Source organism: Saccopteryx leptura, chromosome 1 (genome assembly GCF_036850995.1).
Source record: "Saccopteryx leptura isolate mSacLep1 chromosome 1, mSacLep1_pri_phased_curated, whole genome shotgun sequence".
Lineage (NCBI taxonomy): Eukaryota > Metazoa > Chordata > Mammalia > Chiroptera > Emballonuridae > Saccopteryx > Saccopteryx leptura.
In genome coordinates, this window is record NC_089503.1 from 265,533,143 (window position 1) to 265,544,135 (window position 10,993).

The window sequence follows — 10,993 nt, forward strand, 5'->3', positions numbered from 1 at the left end:
TCACCATTATTACATCTGGTTTAGTAGGCAAGAGTTGGATCAGATTGTTATGGAACCACTGACAAACTTGAAGGGTGGAATAGAGGAGGGGCTGTTCCCTGTGGCTACCCTGTTGAGGGCTGTAAGCGGGGTGGTTTTTATAGCCCTATGAGAAGAAACCAAAAATTCTCCATAAGAGGCTGTGTTAGGTCATAAGTTCCAGGATGAGCTGCAGAATGAGTATGAAATCAGCTTGAACTGAAAAAGTTTCTGGAGAAGGACACTGACTGAGTTTGAGAGCTTCAGTGTGAAACGCAGACTGAGCACCAGTGCCTGGAACTTGAATGATCGATGGAAATGGAAATATGGATCCCAGCACGCACTTCAGTTTACCCTAGAAACTGAACACTGGTACTAGCAGTTGTTAGAGAAGCAACTGCAGGTTCAAGAGCTTGAGCTTCAGCTCCAGGCCAAGAGCCAACAGTTTTAAGAGCTAAAGTGGGTGCTGAAGAAGGAGCTGCAGTCATGCCAGCAGAGTGGCTCTGAATTGGTGGTAACAGGCATTTCCAATTCCTTCTTTTCGAAGGAGGAGGAGGTTTGGGCTGAAACTGCCATTGGCAGACTCAGATCCTTGCCTATGGTCACCCAGAAGTTAAAAATCCAATAGCAAATAGTGCTTCAAGGGCAGGCAAAACTTCCTCCACAAGTAGTTGAGCACTCTGTGGCTTGGCCCTACACCTAGATAGAGTTGATGGAGTTAGGGGCAAAATTCAGGCAGAAGCCCACTGAGTTTTCAGCAGCTTGGTTGCTGTGGCTATGGGACATAAGGGTAGATGGCTTCATGCTCTCCAGAACAGAGGTGGAGAAACTGACTGCCATTACAATGCACTCCTGCTTGAAGCAGTGTCTTCATAACTGCCATGACAACACAGGAAACTATACCTTATTTGAGTGGGTGATGGCTGCCATTCATACAGTCTGGCAGAAAGCTGGAGACTTGCCAGGGGCAGTGAGTTGGTGATACTTTCATACTGAGTTGCAGCAGGTTCTCCAGGAACTAGGTATGAAGAATGCTTTCAACTTGAGGTTCCATGGGCCAGATGAGGAAATGAAGAAATATTTATGACAGAGATGTAGGACCTTCTCTGTAGCAGCCTGTCAGCGCTTTTTGGGTCACTAGTGGCTATCTTGAGCCTCAATGTGGGCCCATCAACACTGTTACAGAGATAGTGGCAGATTTGGGGGGGGGGTGGAGGCAGCAAGAAACCATAAGGCTTTGCAGGCTGCAGTCCATCTGTCCCCCTGACTAACAAGAGAAACAGGCCTGTAAAAGTAGCTGAACACAGGTGTGGATAGTTGTTGCTCCAACAACTGCTGGTGCCAGCATTCTGCTTTTAGGGCAAACTGTAGCTCTCGGACCTATATTTTCTTCTCAAATGACTATTCCAGTTCCAGGTGCTGTGGGTGTTCAGCCTGCATTTCACACTAAAGCTCTACAAAGCAGTTGGCCTTTTTCTCTTGCATTCATTCCAGTTCAAGCTGTTTTTGGTTCTCAGCCTATAGCCTGTTCTTGATTCTGCAACCCTCTCTCCAGTGACCATTCCAGCTCATGTAATTAAATTCATATTTAAAAAGCATGTACCCAGTCTAGCCCATGCAGTAAAAAATTCTAAATAGACACAACTTATTTATATTTGTATTTATTTTTTAATAATATTGCTATTTTGTAAATGGTATTAGTACATGAAATATGTTACTAGGAATAGTATGAATTGATGACACTGTTTATTGGCAGAAATGGATTTACAGAAATCTAACATGCAGCCATCATCAAAGAACTAGTCAAGTCAAATATCTAATATGACATGAATCCCTTTTACAATAACTACTGCATTCTTCCTTTATTGTATTTTTAAGTTTGTCTTATTTTATATCCTAGTTTGTATTGTTAAGTGATGGCAAGGCTTATGTCCCATTAATATTCATTTTATCTAAAGTCCCTAGAACATTGCCCATGTATAGGGGAATCAATATACTTAAAAAAATTTACAAAGATATTTAGTCTTTGAGGTAAAATTGAAAAAGCCACTCCAAGAATCAAATGGCTGGCAGCTGATTGCTGATAACAGAGCAAAAAAAATTCCAAAAAGCAGTCTTTACTTATTTATATTTTTTCCCTTGACCCAAACATAATTATGGCATCTTCAGCCAGAAACAAGAAGTTAATGCAAGAACTGCATACAGTTCTCCCTTGTATAACCACCATGTGTTTCTCATATTGCATCTTTTTTCTTTGTAATTGGCAAGTCCTAAATATTGAGCTTGACTGTTTATTCTGGGAGTCTTTCCAGAAATAACATGAAATTAGCTCAATATAAAACTCGAGCAGTTTTACTACATCATTATTACTAGTAATAACAACAATTAGTTAATAACTAAAAACATTGATTCAAGATCAGTGGTGCTCCATGGAATCATTTTGTTTAAAATGTACCTGAAGATGGCAGTGGAGTTGGCAGATGCACAGACTCCCAGCTCATACCACCAAACTGGATTACAACTAATTTATGAACAGTAAGCATTTAAAAAACAACTCTGGACTACAAGAACAGCTCTCAAAAACCAAGGAACAAAGAAGAAGCCACAACAAACCTGGTAGAGAGCACCTGAATCTCCCTGCTTACAAAAACGGGGGGGGGGGTGAGGCTGAGATCCCAGAAGGGCACTCACTCCAAGGAAAAGAACAGAATATACTGCTCCACTTGCCTGGCAACCAGGAAATGAGGTGAGTTGAAAGGGCCAGCTTGTCTTCCAAAAAGAAAGGGGAGATAGAGAGACAGACAGTGAGGAGAAGAGGAATGCAGGGGACAACCTGAGAAGCTGACTCATCCAGTGCTGGAGGTGGCCTTAGCTGGGGGAGGAGCTGATCCTTCCACAAAACAAAACAATGAAGTGCTTCTGGATCACAGATATCCAGACATTTCTCCAGCTACAATCAGTGCAGCAAGACACAGCTCAAAACAAGAAGTGGGGAGGAGGGGCAGTAACTCAGGTCTCCATGGAGATCTGAGATACAACTCCCCCTACTGAAGCTGAAAGAACATCCTGTCCCCAGAGAGAGTAACAAGAAGAAAAGGTCATCAGAGTCTCAGGTTACAGCCATCACATTCCTGGATACAGTTTCAAGGAAGCCCCCTGCTGAGATCAGTAAACAAGACTTCAACTGTTAAGAAAACAAACAAATCGAGACTTCAAAGTGGCCCAAATCCAAAAGTGCATTACAAATAATAGCTGATGCCAACCCAAGAAGACCTAGAAATAGTACAAATAAAAACTGGAGGTAGACAACACCAAGCCTAGACTCAATCAGCTCTACAAACAAAACACCAAAATAACCAGACATAATGAGAAGACAGAGAAGTGCAATCGAAATGAAACCACAAGAGAAACACCCAGGAAATGAACTGAGTGATATGGAAATAACCAAACTTCCAGATGTAGAGTTCAAAATAATGATTGTAAGGATGCTTAGGGATCATAGAACAACAATGAATGGTCATTACAAACACCTAAAGAAATAGCAAGCATAAAAAAGGATATTGAAATATTAAAAAAGAATCAGTTGGAGATGACAAATACAGTATCAGAAGTGAAGACCACAATGGAAGGTATTAAAAGCAGACTGGATGGAGCTGAGGATCGAATCAGCGAGTTGGAAGACAAGTGGAATGAAGGCATAAAATCAGAGAAGAAAAAAGAAAAGAGACTCTAAAAGTTTGAGGAAACTCTTAGAGAGCTCTGTGACAACATGAAGAGAAATAACAACCACATCATAGGGGTTTCTGAAGAAGAGAAAGAACAAGGGATAGAGACTTTGTTTAATCATATCATAGCTGAAAACTTCCCTAATTAATGCAGGAGAAACTTACACAAGTTCAAGAAGAACAGAGAACTCCATTAAAGAGAAACCCAAAGAAACCTACACCAAGACACATCATAATTAAAACACCAAAGCTAAGTGATAAAGAGAAAATACTAAAAGTTGCTAGAGAAAAAAAGCTATCACTTACAAAGGAGGCCCCATAAGGATGACATCAGATTTCTCAACAGAAACACTTGAGGCCAGAAGGGGATGGCAAGAAATATTCAAAGTAATGCAGAACAAGAACCTAAAACCAAGACTACTTTATCCAGCAAGGCTGTCATTTAAAATTGAAGGAGAAATAAAAAGCTTCCAAGACAAAAAAAAAAAAAAAAAAAAAAACCTCAAGGAATTCATTAAAACCAAATCAATGCTTCAGGAAATGTTAAGGGGCCTGTTGTAAACAGATCAAAGAGGGAAAAGAATACAGAAAAAGAGGAATAAAGCTTTAAAGAATAAAATAGCAGTAAAAAACTACGTATCAATAATAACTTAAATGTAAATGGATTAAATGATCCAAACAAAAGACATAGGATAGCTGCATGGATAAGAAAATAGGACCCATACATATGCTGTCTACAAGAGACACACCATAAAAAAAAAAAAAAAGATGCACATAGACTGAAGGTACAAGGATGGAAAAAAACATTTCATGCAAATGGAAATGAAAAAAAAGCTGAGGTAGCAATACTTATATCAAACAAAATGGACTTTAAAACAAAGGATATTAAGAGATAAAGAAGGCCACTACATAATGATAAAGGGAGCAATCCAACAGGAAGATATAACTATTATAAATACCTACACACCTAATATATAAAGCCGACTTTGATGGATTTAAAGGGCGAGATCAACAGCAATACTATAATAGTAGGAGATTTCAATACCCTACTAACGTCACTAGATAGATCCTCAAGAAAGAAAATTAACAAAGAAACAGCAGACTTAAAGGACACACTCGATCAACTCGATGTAATATATATCTTCAGAACCGTTCACCATAAAGCAGCAGAATATACATTCTTTTCAAGTGCTCATGGTACATTCTCTAGGATAGACCACATGTAAGAGCAGAAAAGTGGTCTCAACAAATTTAAAAAGATTGAAATCATATCAAGCACTTTCTCTGATCACAATGGCATAAAACTAGAAATCAACCACAACATAAAAACTCAAAAATTCTGAAACACATAGAAACTAAATAGTATGTTGTTAAATAATGAATAAATTAAGAATGAGATCAAAGAAGAAATAAAAAAATTCCTAGAAATGAATAATAATGAGCATACAACAACTCAAAATTTATGGGACACAGCAAAAGCAGTACTGACAGGGAAGTTCATAGCACTATGGGCACACTTTAAGAAGCTAGAAAAAGCTCAAATAAACAACTTAACCCTGCATCTAAAAGAACTAGAAAAAGAACAGCAAGTAAAGCCCAAATGTAGTAGAAGGAAGGAAATAATAAAGATCAGAGCAGAAAAAAATGACATAGATGCTAAAGAAACAATACAGAGGATCAATGAAACTAGGAGCTGGTTCTTTGAAAAGGTAAACAAGATTGATGAACCTTTAACTAGACTCACCAAGAAAAAAAGAGAGAGGACTAAAATAAATAAAATTAGAAGTGAGAGTGGAGAAATGATAACTGACACAACAGAAATACAAAATATTGTAAGAAAATACTATGAAGAACTGTATGCAAAAAAACTGGACAACCTAGATGAAATGGACAAATTCCTTGAAACATACAATCTTCCAAATATCAATCTGGAAGAATCAGAAAACCTATACAGACCGATAACACCAAATGAGATTGAAACAGTTATCAAAAAACTTCTAACAAGGAAAAGTCCTGGGCCTGATGGCTTCACAACTGAATGCTACCAATTATTCAAAGAAGAACTAACTCCTATCCTTCTCAAGCTATTTCAAAAAAGTCAAGAGGAAGGAAGACTTCCAAGCTTCTTTTATGAGACAAGCATAATTCTGATTCTAAAACCAGGCAAACACAACACAAAGAAAGAAAATTATAGGCCAATATTCCTCACAAATATAGATGCTAAAATCCTCAACAAATATTAGCAAACTGGATCCAACAATATGTGGAAAAAATCATACACCATGATCAAATGGGATTTATTCTTGGGAGGCAAGGCTGGTACAATATTCGCAAATCAATCAATGTGATTCATCACATAAACAAAAGGAAGGAGAAAAACCACATATAATTTCAATAGATGCAGAAAATCATTTGATAAAATCCAGGACCCATTCATGATCAAAATTCTCAGCAAAGTGGGAATACAGGGAACATACTTCAACATGATAAAGGCCATCTATGACAAACCCACAGCCAACATCATACTCAATGGGCAAAAATTAAAAGCAATCCCCTTAAGATCAGGAACAAGGCAGGGGTGCCCCTTTTCACTACTCTTATTCAACATAGTCCTGGAATTCCTTGCCACAGCAATTAGAGAAGAAGAAGAAATAAAAGGCATTCAAGTTGGAAAAGAAGAAGTAAAACTATCATTATTTGCAGATGATATGATATTGTATATAGAAAACCTTAAGGTCTCAGTCAAAAAACTACTGGACTTGATAAATGAATTCAGCAAAGTGCCAGGATATAAAATTAATACTCAGAAATCAAAGACATTTTTATACACCAAGAATGAACAGTCAAAAAGAGAAATTAAGGAAACAACCCCCTTCACTATTACAACCAAAAAAATAAAGTACCTAGGAATAAATTTAACCAAGGAGACTAAAGACTTGTACTTGGAAAATTATAAAACATTGATAAAAGAAATCAAGGAAGATACAAACAAGTGGAAGCATATACCATGCTCATGGTTAGAAAGAATAAACATTATTAAAATATATTACCCAAAGCAATTTATAAATTCAATGCAATACCAATTAAAATACCAATGACATACTTTAAATATATAGATCACATATTCCAAAATTTTATATGGAACCAAAAAAGAACACGAATAGCCTCAGCAATCTTAAAAAAAAAAAATAAAGTGGGAGGTATCACACTTCATAACGTCAAGTTATACTACAAGGCCATTGTACTCAAAACAGCCTGGTACTGGCATAAGAACAGGCATATAAATCAGTGGAACAGAACAGAGAACCCACTAATAAACCCACAGCTCTATGGACAACTGATATTGGACAAAGGAGGTAAGGGCCTACAATGGAGTAAAGACAGCCTTTTTAATAAATGGTGTTGGGAAAATTGGACAGCTGTCTGCAGAAAAAATGAAACTAGACTACCAACTTACACCACTCACAATAATAAACTCAAAATGGATAAAAGACTTAAATGTAAGCCATGAAACCATAAGCATCTTACAAGAAAACATAGGCAGTAAGCTCTCTGACATCTCTCGCAGCGATATATTTGCTGATTTATCTCCACGGGCAAGTGAAATAAAAGACAGGATAAACAAATGGGACTATATCAAACTAAAAAGCTTTTGCACAGCCAAAGACAACAAGAACAGAATAAAAAGACAAACTACACAATGGGAGAACATATTTAAGAATACATCTGATAAGGGGTTAATAACCAAAATTTATAAAGAACTTGTAAATCTCAACACCAGGAAGACAAGTAATCCAATCAAAAAATGGGCAAAAGAAATAAATAGAAAGTTCTCCAAAGAGGACATACAGACAACCAATAGGCATATGAAATAATGCTCAACATCACTAATCATTAGAGAAATGCAAATTAAAACCACAATGAGATATCACCTCATACCAGTCAGAATGGCGCTCATCAACAAAACAACACAGAATAAGTGCTGGTGAGGATGTGGAGAAAAGGGAACACTCCTGCATTGCTGGTGGGAATGCAGACTCATTCAGCCTTTGTGGAAAACAATACGGAGAGTCCTCACAAAATTAAAAATCGAACTGCCTTTTGACCTAGCTATACCACTTTTAGGAATATACCCCAAGAACACCATAGAACTGCTCCAAAAGGAGAAATGCACCCCCATGTTTGTGTCAGCATTGTTCACAATAGTGAAGATCTGGAAACAGCCCAAGTGTCCATCAGAGGACAAGTGAATTATCCAATAAAAAGCTTTGGTACATATATACTATGGAATACTACTCAGCCATAAGACATGATGACATTGGATCATTTACAATAACATGGATAGACCTTGATAACATTATACAAAGTGAAATAATTAAATCAGAAAAAACTAAGAACTATATGAATCCATACATAGATGGGACATAAAAGTGAGACTCAGAGACATGGATAAGAATGTGATGGTAACCGGGGGGTGGGATGGTAGAATGGGGAGGGGGCGAGGAAAGAGAGGGAGGGGGTAGGAGGGAGGGGAGAGGCACAAAGAAAACCAGATAGAAGGTGACAGAAGACAATTTGACTTTGAGTGAGGGGTATGCAACATAATCAAATGTCAAAATAATCTGGAGATGTTTTCTCTGAACATATGTACCCTGATTTATCAATGTCACTGCATTAAAATTAATAAAAATAAGATAAAAAATAAAATAAAATGTACCTGATAGTGGTGCTAGAATCAGTAGGGTGTAGATTTTGAGTCAAGAATTACAGAAACCTAACCTCTAGGGAAACTAGCTTCTAACTTTATAAATTTCCTCATGAAGTTTCAGCTGTTTTTTTAATTTTTATAAAATTCCAGCACTTTCCATTTTATTTTGGAACTGGATGTCTCAGCCTCAGCTACTGCTCTTATCTGACTTTTATAGTTGGTTTCATGCTGGCTTTTTATTAGTTTAACTGATGTTTTTTCTAGTGCCATACCTAAAAATCTGGGCATATCATGAAAATCTATTTTTTTGTTTTTATTGCCAATATGTTATGTATGCCCTCATAGAATACTTGGTGGGTAAAAGGACACTCTTCATTCATTGTAGCAATAGGAATGGCTTTTCAATACTGTTGTTTGCTAAAAATAAATGTGCTGGTATGGGCTACTGCTACACCATCTGTGTGAAAATTAGAAACAAGTTATAAGAAACCCTAGAATACAATGACAAAATTTAAATTGTAAAGAATTTTCAAATTTAAAGGTTAATATTTTATTTCCTTTACTCATACATGATATATGGAACATTAACTAGGAAATAAATAAGAAAAGGAAAGAAAAACACAAAAACTTTTTGACCTTCATTGTCTCTTAGTTTTTATAGGCACAGCAATTTCAGAATTCATTATCAAACATTTATCCCATGAGCTTAAGTCAAATTAAATGAAGACTTAGTAACAATACTTCGTAAAATTATAAATAGCTATAGTAATGGAAGGAATATATACATTATATATATACATATATATATATATATATAAAATTTACAAAGAAGTAGTACCACCATATAAAGTTTATTTTTCATAGCCTTCGTATTCACAACTGTATGTTTCTATTGTTTTGTGGAAACATATAAAGTTAAATTAAGAAAAGTAAGAGAAAGCAGGATCCCAGAATTTTCTAGACTGACACACTGGGAATATTCTTACAAAACAGAAATGGCTATGGATTGATTTGTCTTAACTGAGACTATGGCCATACAAAGATAACAGGATGTAGAAAGTATCTTGGTGACTCATCTATTCTCAATAGATGTTCTACAGTGTATTCTATATGGAAGGTATTCCTACTCCAAAATAAAAATCAAAGTCTAAATAAAGTTGACTTCCTATGTCTATTTCTTTATAGAATACTTTAAAGCTAGTTCTTAACACACTTTGGAGACTTAAAGTTTCACCAACACTGTAAAATTGACTTTCTCTCTGTTATTAACCCTACCAAACCCTCCAAATCCAGACCTAGTCTCACTTTCTCCTGCAAGCATCCACAGTGCAGAAAGTAAAATTAAAAGTCATTTTCTCTAGCTGTATTATTTTACAGATAAGAAAAATGAGATAAGGAAAGGTTAAGTGAATGGACTAAAGTTACATAGTTGGTTGCTCTGAAGCAAGAAACCAAATCTTCAGATCAAAATCTATTCCACTTTCTTGGCTTCCTCACTGTCCCTGGTGAACTTCTCAGGCTTTGAACATGACCAAATAATGAAATTTAGGAATAGAGTGTTCTAGGACATTGGTGAAATGTTCCAGAACTGGCAGTTCCCAAGCTTTGTCAGGAAGTGGGTCTTCCTGACAAAGGTAATCCATGTAGGAGGCTTGTTAAAAGCCAGGCCCAGCTGTCCCAGCTGGTCAGTTTGAGGGGGTGAGGTTGGCAATTGCATCGGGGATGTAGCCACCTTCTTGTCCACATGATTATAGCTTATAGTTACTATCAGGAATCAGTGTGTAGTTCTAGAACACTTATTTTGAAATCAGGCCTATAAATGGGCTTCAGGGAGTCATTATCTCCCACATGAAAATCTGTGCAGAATTTTGTGTGTGTGTGTGTGTGGGGGGGGGTTGTTGCTGTTTTGTTTTTTCATTTATCTGGGGTAAAGTCCATTGAGTGTCTCAAATTTTCTAAGGGTTTTCTGAACTGAAGAAAAGTTAAAATTACTGACCTAGACTTTCAAAGGAAGTGAATCCTGCTATAAAATTAAAAAGTTGGTCCTTTTATCTTTGGTATGCCTGGCCTTTCCTTTCTATAGTATTTTGCCTTCATTAACAATTCAGTACTCTGTCTCCTTCAACACCTCCCATTTCAGGTGCTCAGTGCTCTCATGGTCTTTTTCTCCCTCTTTAAAGCTTATCTTAAAAAAAATTAAAATGCTTTATTCTTAACTGAGATGTATGTGACCAATAAAGCAATTACACATCTATCTTTTCTATTTAGGTGAGCTGGAGGTTTGAGGGGCCCAATCACACCCTGCTTTGGTAATGAGAGGCTGCACTTGACATTCCTTGGTCCTTTGCCATGCTCTTTTTTAGGACAACTTTAATGATTTCAGGAGGAATATAGTTCTTTTTCTATGTTTATTGAATTCAGCCTCTAGAGAACATGGACTTTTGTCCATGGGTGCTAGGTAACACTTGTGTTATCATTCAGTTCTAGGAATTCTTTTAATTTCCCCTAAGATCTCTATCCATTTACCTTCAGGTGTTCATAA